Below are 16,727 nucleotides of genomic sequence, written 5' to 3' on the forward strand. Positions count from 1 at the left end.
CACACCAAAACCTTCCCATGGAAACACAATACAGGTGAGAATTAGACTTAGTTTTATTTTCATACATGACATTAATTTGTAATTCAAACTGTATGTTGTCATATGTGGAATGGCCAGGGCAATACCACCAGGGAAAATTCTACTGGGTTTCTTAGGAGATTTTATTCACAAATTATATTACAATTCTTGTTTCTAAACATTGGAAATAAGATTTAGTGCTAGAGAGAGCACAGAGAAAGACATCCATGTGAGCCCTGCCAGGAATTTAGTACCCTAACAGTCAGTACAATACATATATGTATCTCCTTTGGCAGGTCTCTTCCCCCTTTGGATTGTTTTTTTTCTATGCTTCCATTTTCTTTTAAGCACAAACAGAAAAGAAACCCCTTGCTCAAGGAAAGCTTTACAGATGGGTTGTTTACTCCAGCCAGTTAGGACACAGAGCTAATTTGCCGCTTCCCGGGTGAAGTTATTTGAAAGTCATGTTCCATAAGTATAAATACCAAAGAACAGGAACCATATATATTTAGCAAAAGGGGAAACTTAACTCTGCCATTCACCTTTCAAAAATCATCCATCAACTTACACTAAAGTCCTATGGCTTAGTTGTAAGTTGGTGTCTGAGTGTTATAACACTGGCCATGCAATTCATCCATGCACTGCCCACAGGCACATGTGGCTGGGTATGCACAATGGCCATGTGTCAATAATGTCATTTCATACCATCAAATTAACTAAAAAAAAGGTTGAGATACTAAGAATAAAGTTAATCTTTTAGTTGGTAGTGACCTAGATATTTTTCAGTTGTTTGGCTATTTTATTTCTTTTTTTTTCCATTGCTGAAGTGACTGTTGCTTCAGTTATTGTGAAAGCAGTAGACCGGGAAAATCACATTAGTGTGTGGTCATTAGATAATTTGAGATGCATTACTCTGTCTTGGTTTTTAATATTGAAAGGGCTGAACTTGGTATGACATGACTCAGTTTTTCTACAGATTCACCAAGGGGAGAGGTAGCACTGCTACCTCTGTAGCACTGCAGTGTTCTGGCTTGTTCTGTGGGTGGCTTTGGTCAGGAGAGTTGGCAAGGGTTTACTGATGTCTGGTGATGAGATATATATATATATATCTCATCAGCATGCAAGCTTTGTGGGTGTTACAGATCAGTGGCCTAATTCACAGTCTAATAAAGTTGGTGCTTGCCTCCCTGGCATGACCCATGAATTTGGGCGTTGGACTCATGTCTCCCTGGGGAGCCATAATAGGCGCTGTAAATAACGGAGAGCAAATGGTATTTATGCCACATCTGAGGCCGTGCTCTTGCAGGGCAGGCAACATTGGCTTCCTTATGGTAGTTTATCTATGGATTAATCGTGATGATCATCCTAAACACCATAAGAAGTAGATCTGCACAAAACACAGAAAAAATGTTCAGGTCCAGGCATTTTCAGGAGTTTATAATCTAAACAGACAACACAGTACACACTGGAGGGCTCTAGGGAAGGCTCTTAAAGCATCCATCTACCCGTAGTCTTTTGTTATCCAGAGGTGGGGCTGTAGTTAGGTATGGCACAGCAATAAATGTCAATTCTATTGCTTTCAAAATGATGAGGAGTTTAAATTTTTTGCCTTACTGTAGAAAGAGTCACTTCAGAGTAGGTCTTTCAAATGTATCTGCTGCATAAGAAATGTAAATAAAGAGGCAACTGAATATTTTGGAACCATTGTGGTTTTTAAAGTGTCTTTGCTTTACGCTGTGTATTTATGCAGCAATTAACTGTTAAAAATGAAATGTGCAGCTGCATATTTAATTTTTAACTCTGAAGTCATGTAGAGTAAGACAGAAGCAGCGAGCAGATTTTTCTAAGTGATAAATGATAAAAGTGAAAATTGTTGATACCTTTGGCAGTGGTTGATGCCTAGTCCATTACTATAAGTGTTTTTAATTTTTCTACAGAAGAGAGTGATTACACGTTTTCCAATCTCCTGTATATTTGTGCTCCTTGTCATTATACCTGAAGAAAAATGTGTTTCAAGAGCCGTACATGTAGAAACTGTGATTTATTTCTGTGCATATAATTGACTGTATGGCTTGCTAAGCTCTAGCATTTGGACTGAAATTATAGAAGGGACACAATTTCGCTTCTTTGTAAACTGAGCATAGATTTTACTTGACACTTACACCTTCACATGATCCACTGTTCTTATTTTATATAAAACAAAACTAACAATGAAGACACTGTTTCTAGAAACATCATTCCTTAGAAGGGCTGAAATCACCAACTTTGATTTGAGTGCCAAAGCCTGTGGTTGGTATAATGTTTCAGTAACAATTTCAGCTTTTGCAAGCAAAACTTTGAAACTCCTATTATAACTGTATAATTCATATTCTATCCCTGGATAAAAACCCTTTAGTTAAGTGTAGCTTGGTCCTGGACTCCTGTATACCCATGTGAGAATAGATTATGCCCTTAGTTATAAGCCTCCAGGGGAGAAGGCGATATTCTATCTGACAGGGTTCAGTGGGTTTCCCTGCTTAGAGAAAATGATGATTTTAAGGCAATAGTCTCATCCATCATTACAAAACAGCTCACAGATATGACAAAAATCTTATGAAAAATAATCTGTGGTCTAGACAATAAACTAACCAGTTTTGATGAAATCCATAAACCTTCTATATACTATATTGAAGAGCAGACCAAAGATTTCTGGTTGTTTTTGCCCTCTGAAAATATACAGAGCTTGTCTCTGTAAAAGTCAAGACGTAACCTTTCCAATGTTATCAAAATAATTAAGTTAATGTTGCTGGAATAATATTCATTTATATGGTGTCCTTATCAAGCATGCAGTTTGCATAGCTAATCTTTGCTTGTTCAGGACAATATCCTGAAGGGGAATGTCTTGCTAGGCACTGAAGACAGTTAGATGTGGAAAGAGAAAAACAGGAAGATGTACAGATTGGGATATGGACAGGATATGCATGCATGCTGTGGCGTGGTAATCCGGAGTGCCTTTCTCTGTGTAGCTGTGCTGGGGAAAATTCAGTTGAACAGTGCAAGCCATGGACATGACCAGCAAAACCAGAGCTGTACAGACCCCTGGGTCTAACACCCTGTAGTAATTGCCACAGCTGAAAGGCTTTAGAGTGGGCTGCAGAGCTGCTCAGCAGACACTCCAAGATGAATGATTAACTGCAGAATTTATTTCCCTTCAAGTCTCTTCTGAATTTCCTAGACAAAGCTCCTTTATTTATTCAGGCTTTGCAGAAAAAGGGCTGTGCTTGTCCCTTTACTGATAATGATTTTCATAGTGAAAGCATTGCTGTGCTTGGGTATTGCCATGTGTCTTCTTACATAGTTGTATAGCATTATTATTTGAGCAGTTATGGGGAACTTACTCTGTCCACTTACCAGCTAAGGAGCTGGTTAAACACAAACCAAAATGTTAGGAGCACAAGGGAGCACAATGCTGATTAGTATCTTTGCTATGTTCTTAGAGCAATTGCAGATTAATGTAGCATATATAGTATTAATTATGTAATAAAAAAGGACCATAATATGGACAAATATTGTTCCATAAACTGAGAAAAGAGGGCTAACAAAATATAAATAGAAAGCAAAGTGCTCATTTACCTCCCTGTCTCTGAGAAATATCCTCTCATCTTCCATTTTCTCGGGTCCTTTGAGTGTTCTCTTGTTATGCCTTTCATCTTTACTATACCTGAAATTGTGCCTGTATATTTTCTTATAAACTCAGTGTTTCTAAGAGAAACAACTATTGTGTTGTTACCTAGGGAGTGGGTGTGGTACCCCTAGTGACCTAAATGTCTCTCTGTCTGCTGTAAAGGTGATGAAGGGAACAGGCTCCAGGAAAGAAAGGTACCAGTGTATTAGGCACAGAGAAAATGGAATTAACAGGAATGAGATGAAAAAAATCAAGAGTCCTCAGTGGATCACAAAACTCTGTGTGAACACTGCCAGATATTGATTTAACAATTTTTTTTTTAGCTAGTCAAGCAGGGACTTGAAAATACTTGTTCTTGCAGAAGAGTGGGAAAGCGTGGGGTGTTCCCTCTCTTGAAATGCACACTGGAGTAGAGGCCAGCTCTGTGACACCAATAGATCTTGTCCTTTGATGTGCATAAGGACAGTCCTTAATCCCAGCAGCCTGAGAGAGGACAGTGCTGTGCTCAGTGCTGCTTCTCCATAGGAACAGGCACAGGGGCTGCCTTGGTGAGTGACCTGGAGCAAGCCTGCCTGCCTTGGGCACGTGATGGAACACTGCTGTGTTTACTAGCCCAGCTCTTGGGCTGTGTGCTCCCTGTTGCAATAGGGTTTTTTCTTTTCTGTAAAAGCCACTAGAACATCCTGGTTTTTTGTCCTGCTTTTTCATTTTTAGAGGCTTTTCTGATTGTTGCATTTTTAAAAAAATCAGAATAGAAAATACTCTTAAAATCTCTTCCAGTACATATCTGTGGTAGTGTCTCCAGCAAGATTATGCTGCTATCAAAGACAGCAGAAATGCCAATTATAATTTAACACTTCATTTCCAAAACCATTTCACAGCTTCTATTTGCAAGAACATCTTCTCACTGGGAAACTTCCAGGACACTCTGGTGTGCAGTATACAGGCAACTTTCAGTGTTAGAATTTGCAGAATGCTAAAGAAGACAAAATTAGTGTGTTGTGTCATTGCTTCCTGTGTGGTGGCCGCACTTATATCCTGATAGAAGTTAGGCTGACAGAGAAAAGCTGCTGTTGTATTTTATTGTCAGTGCAGAATGTGCCACTTTCCTCTTCTTATTTGCTAACATTAACTCTCAGGAATTGCTAGATACCCAATCTAGTTAATTGACTCACATTAATTAAATCAATTTCATGCTGAGGAAAGGAGCATGTACTTGAGGGCAGTGCTGTTTTAGTATAGAGTGGAGTCTTCGGGAGATGAAGAGGAGAATAAGGATAGAGGTGCTTGGAAGGAGCTGCTTGACCTGTAGGGGGTAGGAGACGTAACATGGCATGGCAGGGTGCAAGTGTGAGCCAAAGTTGGAGCATTAAAGTTATGTGGCTGGAATAGGCAAATATGGAATAGGGAAATGGAAAAGGGATTTAAAGTGAGGGCTTTAGTGAGGGAAAGACCAGACTGGGGAAGACCCAGACAGCATTGGCAGAGAGAAGTTTTATAGGAGGGATGAGGTTGGATAAATGGCGTATTTTGTCGGCTTTGGAAGAATCTGAGATGTGAGTTCACCATTGTAGATCAGAGGATAAAACTTCTAACATGCTCCATTTTTTATATCTTCTTCCTCCTGCTTTTTGAAGTTACTGATAATGGCTTTCTTTTCTTATCCCTTTGCATGAGCCTTTACACTCAATATTAGAATCTTGAGTTTTATGGAGGAGATACTTTGGTAGGGGATTCTCAGGAAGTTTACTGAGGAAAGAGAAAACATCATAGGAATTATATTTTAATCTTGCTTAAATTCACAGTATTCAAAGGAAAAATCAGAACTGAGCACTGGAATATGTTGAAAAAATTTGGTACTAAGTCTCTGAGAACATACTGGAGGACTGTAAACATAGCTGAAGTGCTGTCTCTTACTCCTGTGGATCCTTCTCAGTCCATAACACATCCTTGTGCTCTGCTCAGAGAAATCTCAGATCTGTGCTCTGGTCAGGGGGTTATGCTTCTGGGTGAAGGACGGCACAGACATGGGGTTTGCATGATCAGCACTTTGTGTGCAATTCTGCAAGGGTGTTTTGCACTGGTTGAAGGCAGAACAGAGGATGTTGAAGAGATTGAGAGCCTTTATTCCAGGGTAAAGCGGCAGCTCTTGGGACAGACACTTAACACTGCTAAAGCTTCTTTGTGTCCATCTATGATTCAGCACTCAGAGCTGCTTGTCACTTCTGAAAATGAAGCCTTTTGTGTTTTAGTTTAAAAGGTACTGTTAGGCAGGGAGGAAAAAGTGTGTGCTAACAAAGAATTTGTAGTATTGGTTCTTTGCCTGCATCATTTTTCTAAATTTGGTAAGGTATGCTGCCAGCACTGGCACTGAAATGAGTCAGCTTTAGATGGCTTCACAATATTCATAATAGTCTCATTTATAGTTTATTTTTGGATGAAATATTTAGCTAATATTAAACAGAATTTTATAGAAGGTTTAGTAATCAGATAATTATATTAGCTATGCTATGTTATGTTATTATCAGACAATGCTTTTTTCTTTTCCTTCAAATTTGGTAATTTAAATCAAATTTAGTAATTTAAATTACCTTGTGTCTACCCTTAAAAAAAAAAAGGATAATGAAGTTTAGACAGGATGGCTGAAGACATACAGCTGTTTTCTAACAGAATATGCAGGTTGTCATCTTAAGGCAGACCCACAGTGCAGAGCCACACAGGTGCTCTTTCAAGCTAGGGCTGCTGCTACAGCAGTGAATCTTTTTTATGTCTGAAACTTTGTGTTGTCGTTACATTGGTAAGGGCATTGTATTTTGCATAATACTCCTGGAAAATGTAATTTTTTTCCCTTTTCCTGCTCTAGGATTTACTTATTGCCAAAAATTATTCCAAAGACTCTTGCAAAATCCAGAGGAATTAGGACTCTGGGAGAGTAAAGGAAAACCACAAAATCTGCATCTTTAATACATTGCTATTAAACATGTTAATCACTGTTATGACTACAAATGAATTATAGTGTCAATTATTGTTTTAAAATAAATGCTTCTAAAATTCATTCCTCTAAAATACATTCCAGCAATCCTGTACTGACATTGGACATATTATCTCTCCATATATTTGTATTTAGGTCCAAATACAGAAAAAAACCCAAACAATCCATCATCCATTGTATAAGTAGTTGCTCTTAGAAGCAGCTGTCAACCTTTCCTTTAGAGTATACTAACATGATTGCATTTTTTAATAATGTTGCTAAATGAAAGCATATGTAATAGACAAAGATATAAAATTAGCAGCTGTATTGAGGCAGACCTGCAAATAAAGAAGCTTAAAATCAGAAGCAAGTCATCCTAGATGTGCTAGCCTCTTTTGAGACTAGAATATGATCTTTCTAGTCACTCTCATGCAATTTTAAATATTTCTCCAAACCATAAAGATTATTCATAGTTTCCTTCATGTGTGCAGCTAAGTATAATTTGTGTTCAAAATTATAATAGGTTCACAATTCCAAATACCTTCCAAATCCCAGAGTTTTGCTTCCCTTTGAAATATACATTAGCTATATTCAAGTGCCCATCCAATCAAAGCCTTAGACAAAGTAGGTAAATCTTAGTAGTTAAGAGGCAAGACTGCTCTAGAAATTGATTACTGTTCATCCATGAGACATCTTCTGAGTTCACTTCTATTAAAAACCTGAAATGCTCTTCAAAATCTGACACCTCAGCTGTGAATCCCATTCAGAGCCACCTGGTGGTGGAGCCATTATCTGCCTGGCAGCACCTATCATGACCCGACCCTGTTGGGTTGTTCTGGATGGTAGGTTGGTCTGGCTGAAAAATTTAATCACTCCATAGTTGGGGCATTAGGAAGAAAGAAGAGAAGAACTGATAAAAAAAACTCAGGTGGATTTTGACTGTGTTTGGCTTAGATAGTAACAAGAAGACCAATAATTTCTGAGTAATACTGTGTGCCTCACTTGGAATTTTGTTACCTGCTTACACAATAGTGTAAGCATATTATATTGCACCGTACATTCACTGTATCTGGACTCTTGACTGAAAAAATTAGTCTGTATTACAGCCAGATAGAGCTCCTTAAAGACAATGCTGGAGCACTGTCTTTAATTCAGAGTCCATCAAAGTCCACCAAAATTTTGTAAAGGAGCACAAAACTCCTGACCAGCATAGTGTAGAATAATCTTAGAATAAGCATTTCCACAACCTTTTTCTTCCAGTCTTTTTCCAGTTGCTAATGTAGTCGGTGTTATTAATTTCTCTCTCTTTCTCTTTTTTTTTTTTTTCCTTACCTGACCTTTTTATTGTTGACCAGTCTGTTAGTCTTGGGTGAGGGCAGAACCCCTGTAACCCCAGAATCCTGATGTCAGCACCATTTCCTTTCCTCATTTTGCTTAAACCCAGCAAACTGTGGATCCTACAATTAATGTGGTGTGTATCACTATTACTGTGTCCTGCTGTTTCATTTCTGCGCTGCACAGTGTTGCAGGCAGAAATTGTCTACCTACAGGATTTGTGAAAGTCCTGTCCATTTCAGACATCAGGAGGCCTTCTTCTGTTTGTATAACTAAGATACTGTCCTTTCTGGTTTCAAGTTAGCTGACTGCAACCTTTTCCTTGATGAAAGAAAAAGTCTGGTGTTGACAGCTTTTTCATGCTCCTTGTAGGGGAATTCAGCTTAGTCAGTTGCCTTTACCAGTGTTTCTCATGTGTTTCTCACTGTTCTTTGTATTAAACTCCTTGTTCTCAATTTGAACTCAGGAATTAAGGTCACACTGGGCATATGCAGATGACCAGTGAGTACCTCAAGCTATGTTAAGGGGATCTCCGTTATTTCAAATAGTTATTTTTTATCAATCTTTCATTTCTATTTGTCTTTGCTACAAAGTTAGTGAAATCTTCCCTTCCTATCTGCCATCTTCCATGCTCACAGGGTACAAGGAATCCCTTGACACACTGTCTCAGTGTAGGAAGTGTAATAATTGTGAAAGAGGGAATAACATCTTCTGTTGTGTTATGCCTCTGGGCACAGCCTGCAATCACTTTACTGGCATGTATTAAATATAATGAAATCTCTGTGTTCCTCGGTCTTTTGAGAATGATACTCACAACATGAATATATTGTCAGCTCCTTATACATTAAACTGAACTAACACTCTTGTAGAATTGCACTTAATAAAAATGTGTGATTTCCTGTGATACTCACATGAGCTTTCCCTGGAACCTGAATTACTCCTTACTGAATGAGATACTATACTATATAATAACCTGGGAAAATCTCTATGATACTTTTAAATTGTCTTTCCCAACACAATCTTTCAAGAAAGTGTGGCTTACAAAATTGTATCCTACTGAGTTCTGCTCCTTGTACAATCTTTTTCTGTAGTAGGAAGCTCTGAAGCTGTTCTACTGTTTAATAGCTTTCACTCCTATTCCACTGACCACCTTACACGTGCTTGTGCTCTCAGCGTAGGATGAAACACTTCCAGGTATCACTGCAACAAGGCTCGTGATTTTATAGATTAGTTGAATACACCATAAGGTTTTCTGTTAACAATTTACCTTTGAACTTTCACAATCTTAACAGTGAAAACAAAGGCTTTCTTTTGGCTTGTGTTGTGGTTCATCCTCAGCCATCATCTGAGCCCTACACAGCCACTTGCTCACTCCCTGTGTTGGGATGGGGGAGAGAATTGGAGAAGTGAGAAAACTTTGAGACAAAATCAGGTTAAAAGGGAAAGCAAAAGCTGCATGCACAAAGAAAACCAAGGATTTTAGTCACTGCTTTCCATGGGCAGGGAGGTTTTCAGCAATTCCCACGAAAGCCAGGCTGCATCATGCTTGACAGTTACTTGGGACTGTAGACAGACAAATGCTGTGATGTCCCTCTTCCTTCTTCTTCCCCCAGCTTTATATACTGAGCATGAAGTCACATGGTATGGAGCATTCCTTGGGTCACTTGGGGTCTGTTGTCCCAGCCATGCGTCCTCCCAGCTTCTTGTGCACTCCAAACCTCCTTGCTGGTAGGGTGGGGTGAGAGACAGAAAAGGCCTTGGTGCTGTATAAGTACTGCTCAGCAATAGCTAAAATATCCCTTTTTTATCAAAACTGTTTTCAGTAACAGTCAAAACAATAGCCCCTTACCAGCTACTATGAAGTAGTAGTCCAAACCTTGCTAATCTTGCTAATAGAAACTGTACTTGTCTTGGCAAGAAAAGTGAGAGATCCCTACTGTCTGCCTTCTCTACCGATTTAATATCCAAATATCACACAATCCTTTATTTAGTTTGTTACCAACTTTTCTATGCCTTTTAATTTGTAATAAGCATTAAGGTCATTAGCCAGAAACATCTGCAGCCATCCATCTAAATGCTTCTTTTACTTGCCACTATTTGTATATGTCTCAGATATACAAATATATCTGCCAGGATCAGCCAGGTATTTAACTGAAGTAAAAATACAAATCTTTAAATCTTAGTTTTTGTTCTGTGAAATTTACTTACTTTCAAAAGGTCAGATTTTCTCATTACTTTGCTTTTGTGGCTTTTTTGTGTCTGAAATAAAAGCATATGAGTTCATGTAGATGACTCATAACAATATATTCCCTTGATAAGAAATGCTAATGTCAGCATCCTAACCTGTTCAGGGAATCACCAGTGTTTGCAAGGGCCACACTGGGAAACTGTTCCCTTCTCAGACTCAGGGCTGCTCAGCTGAGCATATGTGTTTATGCATGAGACTTCAGGATTTCCATCTGGAGAGTGCTGAGAACAGGAAACTAATGCCAAGGAGTTGTTTCTGATCTTCAGCCACTCTGGATGTACCACGCTGTTATCTTTAACTAAAGAGACAGAGTTAGCATTTTGGGTATTAAGTGGGTTAAAATAAGGAGATAGGTGTCTTAACCAGTCAGTTTTAATCTTGGATTTTCTTTTTTATGGTTTTTACTCTTAAAACTATTTTTATGCCTCACTTCCTCTCTGTGTTAAATAGCTTTAATCATATCCCTCAGTGATATGAGATTTCAGATTGTTATGCTCTCAAAATACTTAACAAAGATTAGTAAGTGTTACCAATGCACAAGAAATGGATTCCCATCCCACAGAAATTTTCAACATATCAAAACATTTCCCTGCACTGAATCAGGACAAAACTCAAAGCAAAAATTGGGGGAAAATTGGTTTAGAACATTAATTTCAATTCTGTAATTTAACTACCTTATATTTTAGTTTCAATAATTCCAACTTCTCCCTGCAATTTTTTGAATCAGCAAACTGAAAGTTCTTCTTTAAAACAGTACTTATAAAATGTTGCAGCAGTGCCTTTTTAAAATGCTGTGTTCAAAAATCTGTGCTGAATCCTTCTTTTTCTTACAAGCAGCTTGGTTTTGAAAATTTGCCTTTTTCACTTAGAAATGAAAAAATTCATAGGGAAGCTCATGTTTAATTATGGAATGTCTCTTTGTCAACACTGAGTGGATGGAAAGGCCCATGTAGTTGCTTGCATGTGTGACTGGTGCCATTCAAGGTGCCATCAGGTATCTTACTTTACCTTGTGCTGCCAACCAGCGAGAGCATCCTTATTGTCTTACAGACCATAGCAGAGGTCTCAAATACCCTACCCTCTCATTTGCCATCACCTTGAACAACTGAATTTATCCCAGAGAAACTGAGTCATGGAAGAGTGGTGGTTGGGATTTCACCTGTGCCAGCTGATGGGTACATGACTGCTGTTCTTCCAGCCCAAGATAACTTACAATTTCATTTCTCAGCCTGCTGAGGTATTTGAAAATACATACAGCTTTTGGTGTTAAGATTTCCTGAAAGTAATTGTGTAGCAGCTTTGAAGTGGAAGAGATTAGGAAAAAAAGCAGATGGCAAATCATTTGCCTCAATTGACTTGATTGATTTTGTGTGATGCCATTGAATGTACAGGCTGTATATGCTCTTCTGATATCATGTTCTACCTACAGTGAGACTTGTTTTCCTGTGCTCTCATCACATTAGAGCAGAAGGCTTTATCTCTAGTCTCTTCCCACCTAAATCATTCTATAATTCAAGTTTATGATTGCCACTACACTTTAATTATCCTTATATCCTGCTAAGAGCCAAATCACTTAATTTGCTTTTGTGCAAAGCTTTTCAATTTTGTCCCTCATTTTTCTGTTGTTAGATGTACTAAATAAGTAAATTTTTTCCTTAAATCTGTGCATTGTTCTATTCTTCTGCCTTGCCATAGTTCTTCTCCTTTGATTTCCTGGCTAAATATATAATCAAAGACTATTAATGGATGTCTTCTAAATATAGATGTATGTAGCTTCTTGTAATTTAACTGGGTTTTTATGTGGTTTTTGAGGTCCAGCTTCCTTCTTACATATTCCTAAAGAAATTAATCTGTACCAGGAAAAGCGAGAAGAACTTTTTAGAAATACAAGCAAAAAGTGAAAAATTAGATGGTTGAATTTCTTAGTGGAAGGTCACAGCCCATGAAATTCTTGAGAAACCTGCTCTAAATTTTTTCCTTATTAAGCTATGTGATAAAGGGTGTGGAAGAGTTAGGTGTCAAGAGTTTTCTGTAATAGGAGTTTTGTGTCATAAAAACAAGTATTACTTACCAAGATGACAGAAGTATTCCTTAGTGCTAGTTGACATGGTAATAAAAAGGCAGATGGAGCTTAATGTTGTTAATGAGGTGATACATGTGGGGAAAGCAGTTCTAACTCAGATACTCAGTGGTGAGTTCTGAAGAAACTATTTTCTCTCAGGAGGAGATCTTGGACCTGTGGTAGGTAATATTGTGTAAACATCAGCTCACTGTCCAGACATGGTCAAGCAAGTAAATAGGACAGTAAGGATTAGTAGAAAAGGAGCATTTTTAAAAGGATAAAGTGTGTAGAAAAGAAAAGAATTATGCCAGTTTTAATCCCTTGTAGATATGCCTTCAAAGCACTGAAGCAAGGCTTGGTTTTCTAACCTGAAATAATAGGTAGAAAAAAATACAGAGGTGGACAATAAGAAGGATTAAGTACAGTTTCTTTGTAAAGAACAGCAGGATAGATTAGAAGTCTTTAAACCAGAGATCTGTAAAAGCAGAATAAAAGAAGACTGTGGTTGTTCACTTTCTCTGCCATTCAAATGTAGGTAAGCTGAACTTTACAGTGGTACTTCAGTTACAGATGTTCTGTCACTTTATGTGCAACAGCCACATTGCTTGTATACTCCTTATAATGCAGGATAATAAGCCTCTGAATATTGAGCAGGTACCTTCATTGTTCTGTGAGTAATGACTAGGAATAAATCTACTTCTTTGTTTAGTTTTGAATGTAGGGGAGAAGGGAGAAATGCCACTGGAAGAATGTGGTATTCACTGCTGGCAGTGTGTGGAAGCCTGGTACATTATGGCTACTGGGAAGATGAATCTTGAAATTGTATGGATTTACATCCCAGCAAAAACATTTCACATTTCATTAATATGAAAAAATAGTTGAAAAGGTGTGCAAAATCTGAAATGCTAGGAACCTTACCTTCTTGTTTTTAATTACCTGAGATCTTTATTTTGTAAGTAGAGGAAATAAACTACTGCCCTTTTTCTGGCTTTGCATAGCTCTTTGCAAAGAAGCCACTGAAAACCCAATGTTACTACAATATTACTATTAATAAGAGGCAATAGTGTGAGGCATTGTGATTGTTTAGTGTTTTATGGTCTCAGGATTTGCCCACAAAGGGATCTCAGTTCTTTTTTGCTGAAAATCAAGTCGTAAGCAAGTAATCATACGATAATTTTGCAAGTGAGATAATTTAAATATGATAATTTTTAAAAAAATATGATAATTTTGCAAGTGAGATAATGTATACTAATACTGCCTGCCTAGTCATTATGTAATGTTTAAGACAAAAAAAAATCTATATAATCCACACAGTGCATAATTACTTTGCTTCTAGTATTGCATTAGCTAGTTTCTAGTATTGCATGTACCTTGACTGATGCAAGATTCTGATACTTTGTGAAACAAGTCCTTCTGACCAATCTTTAAGCAGAATGAATAAGCTTCAGTATTATGCATTGATATAGTGCTACAAAAAAATCCACCAGTGCATTCCCTCGTGCATTATCCTGTCAACCTGAGTTTAACTGTTTCACATGAGCAGTTTATCACTTGTAGATCAGCAAAAAAAAGGTATATTTATACTACCTTTCAACAAGATTCCCCTTTCCTTACATTTCTTGAAGATTGAACAATGTTATGTTTAGCACAGTTCATGTTAACATGTCTGTTCTAGTTTTAGGTGGCTCTCCTCCTCAGCTTCAGAGATGTTTTTTTTAAAATTCCTGAAATAGCCCTTAGTTTTTCCCCAATAAGAGGTTTGCCTTTAGCTGCCCGTCAAAGTGATCTGGTTTGATTGTGGAGAGGCATTATGAGGGACACCTCTGCAGCTGAGCAGCATCTCAGGCAGACTGAACACACAGTTCATTAGCATAATTTCACCCAGGGACTGAGTGGGCTATCTGTACAGGCATCTGAGTCCTGCAGACATAATCGTGACAGTAAGAGGACTAAATGGGTTGTGTCAAGCCTTGCTGCCCTGGTCACTGGGCCCTCAAGGCTGGATTCTTATTGTCACTGCAGCTTGTTTGTCACAGCAGGCAGCAGGTGGCCAGGTGGAATGGGATGCTTTTTTCCCCAGTTAGATACATACTGAGAGCATGTTGGTGGTGCTCTCAATATACAAAGAATAAATAAAGGGTCTGCACAACTCTCAGACAAAGCAGGAGGAAAACAGGAGAGTGGGCCCCCTTTTTCCTCTTTGCTCTGTAAATTAGAAGACCCCTGACAGAAAAGCACAAGAAAAGTTTGCTTCTTTCTACTCATACCTGGAGAACACAGTCCATACAGATCATTCAGAGACAATGAATGGAAGGCACCTTTTTGGAAGGTGAGCCAGATGCTCCCAGCCCTCACATACACAGAAGTTAGCTACAGCTTCTTCTGCAACAGCAGCAGAAGTTTCTCTGAGAATGAAGAAAAATGGAAGGAGAAGACAGATAAACAGAGAAAACAGCAGCAGTTAAGTAGGAAAAAATGTTTATTTTTTCCTGGATGTCTGCTAAAAGGACACCTGTGGTTCCTCTGGGAAACCACTAACCAAGGGAGTGAGATTTGGAGGTTCTGAAAAGCACTAAGAATGTCAGGAGGTCTCTTATGTTGGGTAGATAAAAGTTACATTTGCCAGTACTAATATTCCCAACTAAATCCAACATGTTATCTGGTGGGTAGATTTTGTGACACTTGTTCTTCAGCTAGATCCCCTTTCAGAGAAGGATCAGTCTTTACTTCAGCAGGATTTACCTCAATTGGAGGCAATATAAAATATTATAAGGAAGGATAAAATTGTTCTCTGTGTAGATATTACAGTGTACAGAATACCATTCTGTGAAGCTCCTTCTCAAAATAACAGGTGTCCATGAATTTGTTCATACATGAATATTTGTGGGTGTGCATATATGTGCTTAAATCAGCTCACAGCATCTTTTATTTTGCAGTTTAGCTTTTTCGGTAGGAGTTGAGGTGTCATAAAAATTCCATGCAAATACAGTTTTATTTTTTTTTGCATAATGTAGAAACTCCATGCTAATTTTTGCCTTATTTTTCTCAATCATAGTTTGCTAGGATCTTTTTCATTCTGGAGAGACAAGTATTTAGAACTGGGTGTGTTTCTAAAGGTGATGTATTTACTAGGAGGTTTTTATGGACAGACCCTAAAACACTGGTAGGTTTTAGTGTTTCTAGTAAGGTGTAAGGTATTTAGGGCAGTAGTGAATACACTTCAGTGCATCACTTCACAGCGTTTCCTGACTGCCCTCACCTGTTGAACCCAGGAGTTACTGCTGCCGCAGCTGAAGCAGCAGGACACAGCACACACTGTATCTTAAGAATCCAGTTCGCAGTCCAGAGTATTAGTTAAGCCAGAAATGAAGGTAACATCCCCAGACTGGGAACTGGCACCAATGGACATCCTTTTCTGTTGCACTAAAGCACCAGTGGACATCCTTTTCTGCTGGCTGTGCTGTGGAGTGTGATAATATCCAGCCCAAGAAATAGGCAGACTGATAAAGCCAAGAGAATCTTCAAATGACACAGCTTAATTATGACACAGAACAAAAAGTGTCTGCCAGAGTATGTGCTTATGTGGAGCTCATCTTCAGTGCAGTAGAGCTAATTATTTTCCTCGTGTCATGGTACTAACATTCAGAGAACGTAAAATGACATGGAAAGTGTTTTCTTCTTTCATATGGCAGTAAATGCCACGTTTTATTTCTAGTGTCACTCATAGCTCTTCCAGCTGTATGGTTGTCCAAATACCTCCCATCTTTGCTGAATCTCTGCTGTATGGACAAGTGTTTCCCTGCACACAATTGTGTTCTAAGCAGTGCATGTCCTGTGTATCCTGGGGGCTCTTTGCAAATGGGTGGGGAGCTGTGAGCCATCTGTGGTGGCAGGGCGGGGCTCTGTCCCTCCCCCAGCTTCCCAAGTCATGGCAGCAAGGCAACCCTTGGAAGCCAGCCCATGCTGACTGTGGCTGTGGAATATTTGGGTGGTGTTTGTAGTTAAATGGTGAAGGCTTCTGGGTGAGTGGAAAGGAACATACCTAATTTTTTTCTTCAGTACAGTGGGCTAGTTTTGCACTGCTGTGTTCTAGCAGGAGAGAACTGGCCCGCACTCATCTTTGCAACATTTTAATGCAATCAGTCTAAAATTATATTCTTGGTATCAAAGTGGTGCTATATGGTGATATATGAGTTGGGGCCAGTCTCTTGCCATGCTGCCTTGCTTAAGTGCACACGTACTACCACTGACCACCTACCAAGGACCATCTGTAAGGCACCTAAGGCAAAGGGACTACCTGTACCATTACTGAGTGCTTCCCCTTTACTGATTTACAAAATGATACGGCAGGCCTGTGAGGGAAATACCTACTTTTTCACTGACTGGTGAAATGCTACTTTTGAGAGTTAAGAAGTAGAGGTGATGATGA

At 38.7% G+C, this 16,727-nt stretch overlaps 1 protein-coding gene across 1 annotated transcript in view; it reads left to right on the plus strand.

The window, feature by feature from the left end:
* TRHDE (thyrotropin releasing hormone degrading enzyme) overlaps positions 1 to 16,727 on the plus strand; it is a 209,891-nt gene that overhangs the window by 134,683 nt on the left and 58,481 nt on the right. The gene's annotated exons all lie outside the window — the stretch shown is intronic.

The sequence above is a fragment of the Ammospiza nelsoni genome, chromosome 5 (assembly GCF_027579445.1).
Source record: "Ammospiza nelsoni isolate bAmmNel1 chromosome 5, bAmmNel1.pri, whole genome shotgun sequence".
In the NCBI taxonomy this organism is placed as follows: domain Eukaryota; kingdom Metazoa; phylum Chordata; class Aves; order Passeriformes; family Passerellidae; genus Ammospiza; species Ammospiza nelsoni.